This window comes from Rhinolophus sinicus, chromosome 2 (assembly GCF_057876585.1).
Source record: "Rhinolophus sinicus isolate RSI-liver-muscle chromosome 2, RSI-T2T, whole genome shotgun sequence".
Taxonomy (NCBI): domain Eukaryota; kingdom Metazoa; phylum Chordata; class Mammalia; order Chiroptera; family Rhinolophidae; genus Rhinolophus; species Rhinolophus sinicus.
In genome coordinates, this window is record NC_142502.1 from 65,508,571 (window position 1) to 65,520,502 (window position 11,932).

At 47.4% G+C, this 11,932-nt stretch overlaps 1 pseudogene; it reads right to left on the reverse strand.

The window, feature by feature from the left end:
• Window positions 1–89: 89 nt before the first annotated feature.
• On the reverse strand, window positions 90–9,354 carry LOC109446351 (SERTA domain-containing protein 3-like; annotated as a pseudogene).
• Window positions 9,355–11,932: the final 2,578 nt, after the last annotated feature.

Sequence of the window (11,932 nt, forward strand, 5' to 3'; positions counted from 1 at the left end):
TCCCTGAGGCCCCAGTGGTCACAAGGGGAGTAGGAACTGAGGCGCAAAGCAGAAGAACCGTGGCAGTGGGAAATCAGACTCCCAGAAACAGTCTCATTAAGGCATTTGGAACAGATAAATTAGTTCAGGAAGACCCACCTTCACAGAAGTCTGCCGTAACACAGGCGCACGCGCACAAGACAGTTTGGGGAACCCTGAAATGGGGAAAAAAGGAGGCCATAGTCACTTCTTAGAGCACCCCCCAAAACGCGCGTGCACGCCCGCACATACACACGGTTGTATTCAGGGACCCAGCCCACTGACGCTGAGATGTGGAGGAAGCATCACCATCACCACCCCCATCAAAGTTTTAGGATCCCAGAGTGATTTCCAGGATGGGATCTACTGGGTAGTGCATTCCACTTCCAGCACCCTGGGACATACAGGAGGTGATGAGAAGCCTCCAGTGGGGCCAGTGCAGATTCCTTCTCCACTGCGGATGTGTCCATGTCCAGAAAAAAGTCATCCAGACACGAGTCCCCCAGGTATCAGGAGCTCAGAGGTTCTAGGAAGACTGGATCGCCTAGGGCAGCCCTTCATTCTGGGGATGAGGGGAGCCACTGGATTCTGAGGGGGCTCGGTCTCGTCCATGGAATTCCTGCTCCCTGAGAACAGAGCTGATGGGGGGCGACAGGGAGAAATCCTCACCCAGGAAAAGGAGCACAGGCAGCAGGAAAGTTGCTGGAGCTAGGCAAAGCGCGGCCTGGAGCTGCTGGAGGGTGTTGTGGATGAGCACAGGCCTGCGGAGGCTGGGTGATCCGGGGATCCAGGCTTCGCTGGACTTTGTCTAGGGAGATGCGGGGCAGGGCTTGCTGGTAGCTTCGCAGGCCTGCCGGACCCCACTCCCACTTCTCATCCTCTTCCTCCCCCAAGTCTGAGTGTTTTCTCTTCAAGCCTCCTACCACGATCCCCTCAGCTGGGAGGCTCGCAAGGAGTACCTGCTGGAACCTCAGCTGCTTTGCCACCCTCCAGTGCTGGGCAGGTGCCTTGCCAGCCGCCCCCTGCCTCTCCTTCTGGCCTCTGACTCACCCAGCTCCGCCCCCAAGCTCCACGGGATGAGGATTCTCTATAAAGAAGTCTAATCAAAAGCTTATACATTCCTAATCCATCAATGTGATACATCACATAAACAAAATAAAGGACAAAAATCATGATTATATCAATTGATGCAGAAAAAGCATTTGACAAGATACAACATCCATTTATGATTAAAACACTTAATAAAATAGGTATAGAAGGAAAATACCTTAACATAATAAAGGCCATATATGACAAGCCCTCTGCTAATCTCATAATTAATGGTGAAAAACTGAAGCCCTTTGCTCTACATTCAGGAACACAACAGGGCTGTCCCCTATCACCTCTGCTTTTCAACATAGTGTTGGAAGTCCTTGCCAGAGCAATCAGGCAAGAGAAAGAAATAAAAGGCATCCAAATTAGGAATGAAGAAGTTAAATTGTCACTCTTTGCAGATGACATGATGCTATATATAGAAAACCCTAAAGACTCCACCAAAAAGCTATTAGAAACAATCAACGAATACAGAAAAGTTGCTGGCTACAAAATCAACGTACAAAAGTCCATTGCTTTCCTATATACTAACAATGAAATCTCAGAAAAAGAAATACAAAAAACAATTCCTTTTGCAATTGCAGCAAAAAGAATAAAATACCTAGGAATAAACTTAACCAAAGGTGTGAAAGACCTATATGCTGAAAACTATAAGACATTTTTTAAAGAAATTGAAGAAGACACAAAGAAATGGAAAGACATTCCGTGCTCATGGATTGGAAGAATCAACATAGTTAAAATGGCCATATTACCCAAAGCAATATACAGATTCAATGCAATCCCCATCAAAATCCCAATGGCATTTTTTAAAGAAATAGAACAAAAAATCATCAGATTTGTTTGGAACCACAAAAGACCCCGAATAGCCAAAGCAATCTTAAGAAAAAAGAACAATAATGGAGGTATCACACTTCCTGACTTTGGCTTGTACTACAGGGCTACAATAATCAAAACAGCATGGTATTGACAGAAAAACAGACACATAGACCAATGGAATAGAATTGAGAACCCAGAAATAAAACCACATAAATATGGACAGATAATTTTTGACAAAGAAACTAAAAACATGCAATGGAAGAAAGACAGCCTCTTCAATAAATGGTGCTGGGAGAATTGGATAGCCACGTGCAAAAGAATGAAACTGGACTGCTATCTGTCACCATGTACCAAAGTTAATTCAAAATGGATCAAAGACTTAAGCGTAAGACCTGACACAATAAACTGCATAGAAGAAAACAGGTACTAAACTTATGGACCTTGGGTTCAAAGAGCATTTTATGAATTTGACTCCAAAGGCAATGGAAGTAAAAGCTAAAATAAACAAATTGGACTATATGAAACTTAAAAGCTTCTGCACAGCAAAAGAAACCATCGACAAAATAAAGAGGCAACCAACTGAATGGGAGAAGATTTTTGCAAACAGTGCCTCTGATAAGGAGCTAATATCCAGAATATACAAGGAACTCATGCAACTCAACAATAAAAAAACAAACAACCCAACTGAAAAATGGGCAGAGGACCTGAAGAGACATTTCTCCAAAGAGGACATACAAATGGCAAATAGACATATGAAAAAATGCTCAACATCACTAATCATCAGAGAAATGCAAATAAAAACCACAATGAGATATCACCTCACCCCAGTCAGAATGGCTATCATCAACAAGACAAATAGTAACAAGTGTTGGAGAGGCTGTGGAGAAAAAGGAACGCTCATACACTGTTGGTGGGAATGCAGACTGGTGCAGCCATTATGGAAGGCAGTGTGGAGGTTCCTCAAAAAATTACAAATAGAATTACCATATGACCCAGCAATCCCTCTCCTGGGTATCTACCCAAAGAATCTGAAAACATTTATACATAAAGACACGTGTGCTCCAATGTTCACTGCAGCTTTGTTTACGGTGTCCAAGACATGGAAACAACCAAAATGTCCTTTGATAGATGAATGGATAAAGAAGTTGTGGTATATATACACAATGGAATACTATTCGGCGATAAGAAAAGATGATATAGGAACATTTGTGACAACATGGATGGATCTTGAGAGTATGATGCTAAGCGAAATAAGTTAGACAGAAAAAGCAGAGAACCATATGATTTCACTGATATGTGGTATATAAACCAAAAACAACAAAAACAAGACAAACAAATGAGAAACAGAAACTCATAGACAGACAATAGTTTAGTGGTTACCAGAGGGTAAGGGGGGTGGGGGGTGGGAGATGAGGGTAAGGGGGATCAAATATATGGCGATGGAAGGAGAACTGACTCTGGGTGGTGAACACACAATGGGATTTATAGATGATGTAATACAGAATTGTACACCTGAAACCTATGTAATTTTACTAACAATTGTCACCCCAATAAATTTAAAAAAAAAATAAAAAATAAATAAAAGCTTATACATTCCTTCTCAGCACCACTTGCACCTTGGTGAGGGTAGGTCCTAGCCCTAATTAACCTATTTCCTCCTCTCTAGTTTAAACCATAGTAGCTTCATTTATGTCTCCAGGTTTGCTGAAAGCTTCAATCACAGCCACCTAACTAGTACAAATAGGAAACATTCTTTCCCACCTACACCTTGTTCTAAGAAATAGGCTGGAAGGGCAGTATTAATCAGAGAGGAACTCTATTCTGTAGCAGGAAGAAAGGCATAGGGCTTCATTACTAGTATAAAATGAGTTGTTAGTAAATTTAAGAACAAGAGAAATGGACTAGACTTTGTGGAGAAGCAGACAAAAAAAAAAGGCAATTGCATCCTTGGAGCACAGAAGTGAACACAGCAGGAGTCTGACCCAGTGGAGCTGGTGTCAGTAAGCCTGCCCTGCACTTGAACCCCTCCTCCTCGCCTGCCAATGGGACTCCACCTTAGGGTATTTATTTTACAGTGAAAAAGTTATAATGCAGAGGACAGATTAGAAGTAGAACTTCACATGGTCTGTGTAACTCCCTGGAGAAAAGTCTGGAAGGGATTTGGGGGAACGATTTGTGAGGAAGGCAAAAGAAGTCATGGGAGAAAGAATATTTCTAAAAGAGTTAAATTGAGCACTGAGTGAAATGACGCATCTTTTTTTTTTTTTACTCCCACCAGCTGCAGGCACTGTAAATAATCACACATCTGCATGCCCTTGTCTTAGCTGTTTTGCTCATTATCATGGCCATATGCAAGGAACCCTAATAGAAAGCCAGGTGCTCACTCTCCTGCTTGGGGTTGGAGCCTTCACAGCAGAGCAGTCCCTCCCACAGAGGAGGGGTTTAGTAAACCTTCTTTTGTCCCTTGACCTCCATCTACAAAAACAACTCTCTCCTCCCTCCAATCCCCAGAGATCATATCTACTCTCATACTCGGCACAACTACCACTACCAGCAGGATAACAGGATAACATTGGATTTGTATCTCTAGCTGTAATTCAGGGTCTCTGGTCCCGCTCCCACTCTCAGCGGGTGGACACAGAGTATGGTGAGGCCAAAACGGAACACCCACGGAGCCATATACAGGGGAGTCACACCACTATTGTCTCGCTGGCGGCTGGCTTGGAGACACAGGAAACAGGAGCCACACGATCTGCAATGTAATCCACTTGCTAGCAGCAATCCGTCGTCTGCTTTTCTGCCAATCAACCAACCAACCAACCAACCAACCAACCAACCAACGCAGCCATAGCAGTTATATCAGTGGCTACTTAGCTAACTGGTTACAGCTGATGGCCATCTACTACCCGAGCCAGCACCTTTCTATGTGAGGCTGAGAGCCTGGAAACTGCTCTCTAGGACTCTGTCCCCACTTCCCCCACCCCTCCCAGGGTCTCACCTCACAATCTTCGTGACAAGCATCTTCTGTGAGGGGCCCTGTGTCATATTAGCCTATAGGCACCTATGGACGGAAAAAAATAGTAGTCATAGGAACCAACAAGGGCAAATCCCTTCCATCTGGGATGATACACGCTAGTTTTTGTCCTGGGAAAGGAGGGTGCTGCCACTGGCACCTTTCCCGATTTGTGGTACCAGACCTTTATGGCAGTGCTTGGGGTCCCTTTCAACATGTTACAGTGCTTGGGGTCCCATAATAGGCCACAGCGAGAGCACATAGGTTCCCCGCAAAATCATCCCGGCATTGGGAGTGTCATGCAGGGGTCTCTAGTCCCACTCCCCACACAAGGACGCAGGACATGGTGAGGCCATAAAGGAACACCCACGGAACCATAGATAGGGGAGTCATACCATTATAGTCTCACTGGCGGCTGGGTTGGAGACACAGGAAGCAGGAGCCACACGATCTGCAGCCTGCGGTCCGCTTCTCTGACAACCAAACAACGCCTAGCGTAGCCGTGGAAGTTATATCAGTGGCTAATTGGCTAACTGGTTACAGCTGATGGCCAACTAGTCACAGCTGATGGCCATCTACTACCCGAGCCAGCATCTTAGGCCAAGAGCCTGGAAATTGCTCTCTGGGACTCTGGCCCCCAATCCACCTCCCAGGGTCTAGTCTCACAATCTACATGAGAAGCGTCTTCCACGAGGGGCCCTGTGCTGTATTAGCCTATAGATAACTACGGGCGGAAAGAAATAATCTTAGGAACCAACAATGGCAAATCCCTTCCATCTGGAAGGATGCACGCCAGCTTTTTGTTCTGGGAGAGGAAGGTTGTTGCCACTGGCACCTTTCCCGGTGTGTGGTACCAGACCTTCATGGCAGTGCTTGGGGTCCCTTGCGTAGTCTCAACATGTAGCAAAACAGGGGGACCCTATAATAGGCCATAGCAAGAGCACATAGGTTCCCCGCAAAATCATCCTGGTGTCAGGACCTCCGTATACCACAGTCACTTGTGGTGGCCACTCGGCCACTACCTCTGGCGTCACTTGTAAATCACGGGTCAAACCAGCCCGCCATGGGACTATCAGGCCCAACCACCGACAGTGGGGCTTTTGACCCACCAGGGCGTAGTCCATTGCTGCCGTTCCCCTGCTTTCAAGCATGTAGGTGCTGGCAGCAAAATGTTTCCATTTCTGCCGGCTTTAACAGAGTCTCACTTGTGGTAACCTGTAACTAAATGGGAGCAGCTGTTCAATGTAGCACAGCTTCTACTGGTGTGGACCCTCCCTTCCGTGGTCTCTCATTCAGGATTCTCAAGACGTCCCACAGACGTGAGGCCCAGTCACGCATCGTGGGAGGGTGTTTCGACACCCAAAGGCCTTGCTTCAAATGGCTGTTGTAGCGTTCAATCATGCCAGCAGCTTGTGGATTGTACGGGGTGTGAAACAACCATTGTACGTCCATCCTGGCAGCCCAGCGCTGCACTTCTTGCCCCATAAAATGAGTACCCCTGTCACTTTCAATGACTTGGGGGCACATAGTCATGTAAGCGTGACCACTGTATGCCACTGATCGACAGCCGAACACGGCCAAGCAAACAATAACCATGTAGTGGCGTCTACTGCTGTGAATGCATATGTGGCATTCTGAGCTTTGGGCAAGGGTCCTATATAATCTACTTGCCAGCGAGTGAGGGGTACCCTCCCTCAGGCGAGCTGCTGTGTTTCCCAGGGAATTTTCGCCGTTGAGGTCTGTCCTGGGCACAGACAGCACAGTCATAGCAGGCATCAGCTATCTCCTGCCATTTCAAGGGCAGCCCCCAGCGTCTGCTCACCTGCCTCATGGTTCAGTTTCCAGTGTGCTGCAACTTCCTTTGCAGCCAATGGGCCACATCAGTGTTAGGAGACCGTTCTAACCACCGGACCATGCCAGGGCATCTGCTTCATCATTACCTGGGGACGTTAAGGGGGAGTGACTGTGACATGCATCAGGGTCACTTCCTTTCCTTGCTCTCGATCCCAGAGATCTTGCCACATGGCCTGGCCCCACAGCGGACGGTGTCCTACCAACCAGTTTTGGTGTTACCATATGGGGAGCCACAATGTCAGGCCCTGAAACACTGCCCAGTTGTCTTTGCAAATAACCAAGGGCCCAGGCTCATGGCTGATTATCATCCACACAGCCCGCAGCTCAGCCCACTAGCTACTCTGACCAACCCCAGTATCAAACCAAATGGTGTCTGTTTTGGGCTGAACTCCAATAGCCGTCCAAACGGCAGCGGCCCCCCGTCTAGAGCCATCAGTAAACCAGGCATCTTCAGGTACGGGGGGCTGTCCTCTGTAGGGCGAGGGCTCCAAGTCCTCCCCAGTGGGTGGAGTGTTTGGCTCAGCCTGGGCTACGAGCTCAATAGGCCCCAGGACTTGTGCTCAGAGGGCTTGAATTGAGGATGCCATGTTGCTTCAAGTAGGCCCCCCACTTGGCGAGGGTGATGGTCTGTGCTACCCCTGTTTTGGGTCCCTGGGTCCACGTACAGACCCACCTTGGACAGGATATGTTGTGTGAAATAACACCCGTGCCATTCCTGTGACAGCTTCTGTGGCCACCAAAACTATGTACACAGCAGCCAACTGTTTTTCTATCAGGGAGTAGCAGACTTCCACTCTTTTCCACAATCGGGACCAGGACCCCACTGGTGACAGTAGACTCTCCTGCCATTGCCAGAGGCCCCAGCCATACTCCTCTTGGGTTACGTGAACATCAAGGTCAAACAGGCGACCAGGGTCTACTACTTGTAGAGCCTGTGCCTGCTGCACTGCCTGTTTTGTGGCAACAAAGCCTTGCTCTATAGCCTCAGTCTAATCCCATGGGTCACCCTTCTTCACCATGGAATATAAGGGTCTTGCCCTCTGTGCTAAATGGGGTATAAACACCTGCCAATACCCAAGCAGACCCAAATACGTTTGTAGTTGGGAGACCTTGGTCGGTGGGGAAAATGCCTGTATTTTATCAATAACAGCATCTGGTATAACCTTTGTCTTACCCGACCACACAACACCCAAAAACTTGATGGATAAGCCAGGGCCCTGGACCTTTTCCTGGTTCACCACCCAGCCACGTGACTTCAGGTGGCAGAGGAGAGAGGGAGTTGCTTGCTCGAAATCTGAAAGAGACTCAGATGTTAGTAATACATCATCAACATAGTGAAATAGGGCCACAGAGAATGGGTGGTCCCATTGTGACAAGTCCTGGGCTACAAGCCCATGGCAAACAGTGGAGTTATGCAAATATCCTTGCAAGAGGATTTGAAAAGTACATTGCCACCCGTCCCAGGTGAAGGCAAACTGCTTTTGACTCTCAGGTGCAATGTCAAAGAAAAGACGGCATTTGCCAGATCCACTACATAGTGGTATATTCCCAAGCAAACAGTCAAGTGTCCATCAAATCACTGCAGCGTGCAAAGGTGGTGTCACCTTGTTTAACTCCCTGTAGTCCACAGTCATTCGCCAGGTCCCATCTGGCTTCTTCACTGGCTATACTGGGGAGTTAAAGGGACTGTGCGTTGGTCTCACAATGTGTGCTTTCCCCAGTTCTAATATTGTGCAGCCAATCTCCTCATGTCCTCCTGGCAGGTGGCACTGTTGCACTGTGACCACACGCCAGGGCTGAGGCAACACTTGAGGGAAGTGGTGAACATGTCTGCGAATCACCTCCTATACCACCTGAACCCGGAGGCGGGACTATCCAACCAAATCTGCAACCTGAGGCCATGCAGCATGTCCTCTCCTAGAACATATTCCGGATGGGGGAGACATACACTGTGTGAGTACAGCGGGGGGTTGGGTGGGGGAACCTTCCTATACCCAGTGGTAAGGAAACAGCTTTCACCTTCACAGTCTTTTCCCCCGTAGCTGTCAATGCAGATTACTGGTCTAGGGAACAGTTCTGGGTTCCCATAAATAAGACTTCAGTCTGAGCCAATGTCAACAAGGGCCAAAACCCTCTGCACATTAGAAGAAGACCAATTTTGGACAGTTCCACATGGGGCCTCCCATCCCCGCTCATCCCCTCTGACCGGGTACCTTGGCCCCTCTGCTCATAGAACTGGAAGGAGTTGACCTCGGCGGCCACATAAAATCTTGGAGAGCCATGGGTTGTGCCTTCCTGGACTTCCCCTTGGGGTTTTGCCGGAATTGCTATTCCGGATGTAACTGTTACCAAAGTTCCAACAAGACCGCATTGGGTTGTCAGTCTATTTTCCTGATCAAGCCCCGCTGCTACGAGATCCCTCCACATCTGCATGCGTGTCACCTTTTGGGGCCCTTGGGCTCGTCCTGTACTTCTACTTTCGATTTCCTTGTCTTGATTTTTTGGACCGCATGCCCTAAATTCCCCCACCGCAGGCCTTCCACATCTCCCAGGGTGGCCATGGCAGTTGCAACTTCGTGGATCCGCCACCCCACATAGGGTGCAAAGATAACAACCAAGGACCCAAAGGCATTTACAGGGGTGGTACCAAAACCAAGCCTCTCATGCTAGCCGTAAAACACTCATCATCCGGCCCCCATGTATTAGGGTCAAACATAGCATATCTCTTACCCATTTCACGGATGATTTGCACAAGTTTGGCATATGATTGCCATTTGTTTACAGTTTCAGGCAGCTCGCCTGCATTTTTCCACACTGTGCGAACCGTAGCAGTGAGCCACCCCACCAGGGAGTGGTTGCCCTGGCCTTGAGCCAACCTGTGGCAGTTCTGCAGCCGCTGCCGTAGAGACGGATGCACCTTCTCAGAGGCTAGTTTTTCCCTTTCACCTGGAGAGCAGAGAATGCTGTCTGCTCCCTCGTCCCACAAGCACAGCAACCAAGCCGGGAGTGGTTCTCCGGGGCGTTGCTGGCACTGCTTCCCCAAGTCTCACAACTCCGTGGGAGTATAGGGAGTGTAAGTTTTGAACTCAGTCACTGCTGGGTTGTTAGCAGCAACACCCCCAGGCCACAAAGGTTATTCATGTTTTATCTTCTGCTGCACAATGGGCTGAACATGAGGGTGTGGGACGTCTTTGGCCTCCCCAATATCCTCCGTCAGGAACTCCGGGGTGTCATCTGCTTTAGACCCCCCTCTGTGGAGGTTCTCCTCAAGCTGGTGGACTCGGGTCTCCAGCGCTTCCTCCTGGGACTGCAGGTCCCACACTTGGGCCACTTGGGGAGGGAGAATCAGGCACTCGGGCGACTTCAGCGTGCACTTCCTCTTTGGTGCAACGCAGCACGGTGAGGAACAGCCAGCCCACACAGCCGGCAGCAACATTTGCTTGTTCCGGCAACTGCTCAGTTAAATGGGCAAGGCCTTTTCTATGCTGGCCAGAGAACCATCTACGTCTTCCCACCTATCCACGGAGCCCAGCTTATGAGAACAGTGGACACCAGGTACCACACACTGGGTAGGAGCCACATGTTCTCCTGCCCAGGGATGGACAGCTCTCTTACCTGGCTGGGACTCTGCTCACTGCGCCAGGTGTCTGAGTGGGTGGAGGTCCCGGGGTAAGGTGTCTGTGACTCAGGGAGCTGGAAGAAGATGCGTGCAGCCAAAGGTAGAGTAGATATACTTTATTCACAGGCTTATGGGGCACAATCAGCCAGCAGCCTCCTTCTCAGCAGCCCCCCATGTCTCAGCAGCCTGCCTCGTAAAATGGCTGGATCCCTTTAAACCGTACAGAGATAATAGTGGCGCACAGCCAGGGTGCTTCCATAAGGGTATTTACAGTATATCTTCAGGATGAATGGGGCCTGCGCTACATTCCATCTTATCGGGCTGCAGGTCACCGGGTCAGGGCCAGGAGATGGCCAGGGAGGGAGGCTGACCAATTCTATTTTCCCTATACCTACTCATCTCTTTTTTTCCGTAAGATCTTCTAGAGGAATCAATTCCATTATGATGACACAGGCCTGTCAAGCACTCTGATAAAGAACGAATCATTGCAAAGCTGTCACAAAAACAGGCTTAAAGGTAAATAACTGCTATAGTGTTTATACAATTAACTAATAGTTAATTTTTTTTTAATTTTGTCACTGTATTTAAGATTTGAATGTGAATTGTCTTTAACCACTAATCAAGATTCTACTTTAGGACAAAAATCTAACAGGATATCGAACTTCCAACAAACTGTCTACTAGCCTTTTAAACACACGATGCTTTAATAAAAATTAGTGTTGTTCTACACAAACAGGATTCGTACAATCTCATCAGATATAATGAGTGTGGAAAGACTAAGGAAGGAAAACAAAAAACTATTCATAAGCGTCTTGAACCTTAAATTGCTCACAGGAGAAACCATTACCCAAGGTGAGTGTCACATGACATAATGCCTGAGTGTAATGAGAAAGCTGATTTTCCTACTCATATATTTAGGCTGCTAATTTGTTGGGTGCTACAACAATTTCCTCGTTGTATGTGTTCCTAATAAGTCTGGAACTGTTTAGACTCTACAAAAGCAGCCTAAACACATTCATTCCCATGCTGCCAGAACACTGGGCTGAATTTCTCTCATAGGAAGGAAGTGATTATACTCTATACAAAAATTCTTCCTCAGAATATAGGCTTTTAGAGGGCAAGAGCATAACTGCAACCCCCCACCTCCCAGTGGAGGGCTAAAGTAGGGCTGGAAGCAACCAGCAGAAAGGAAATATACTAGGTCTGACTCTAGGTACCTATGTCCTGGTAGCCAAATATATCATTGATATGTTAAAAGATATGATATTCGCCCAAGAGTTCAATGATGAGGGAGTATGTAAACAATAAATAAACTAAGACACAGCTGCATATAATTATCATCACAAGCAATTAGAGCATATTTTGATATTTGGAAAATAATTACCCCATTATTCTTTGAAAGTGAAGTAATAGCAATAATACAGGCTGAGAGATCTTGGAGATAACAGAAAAACAGAATAAACCATTCTAAATCTCTTTATTCTTTGACAATATGCATTAAAAAAAACAGCTAGATGTCT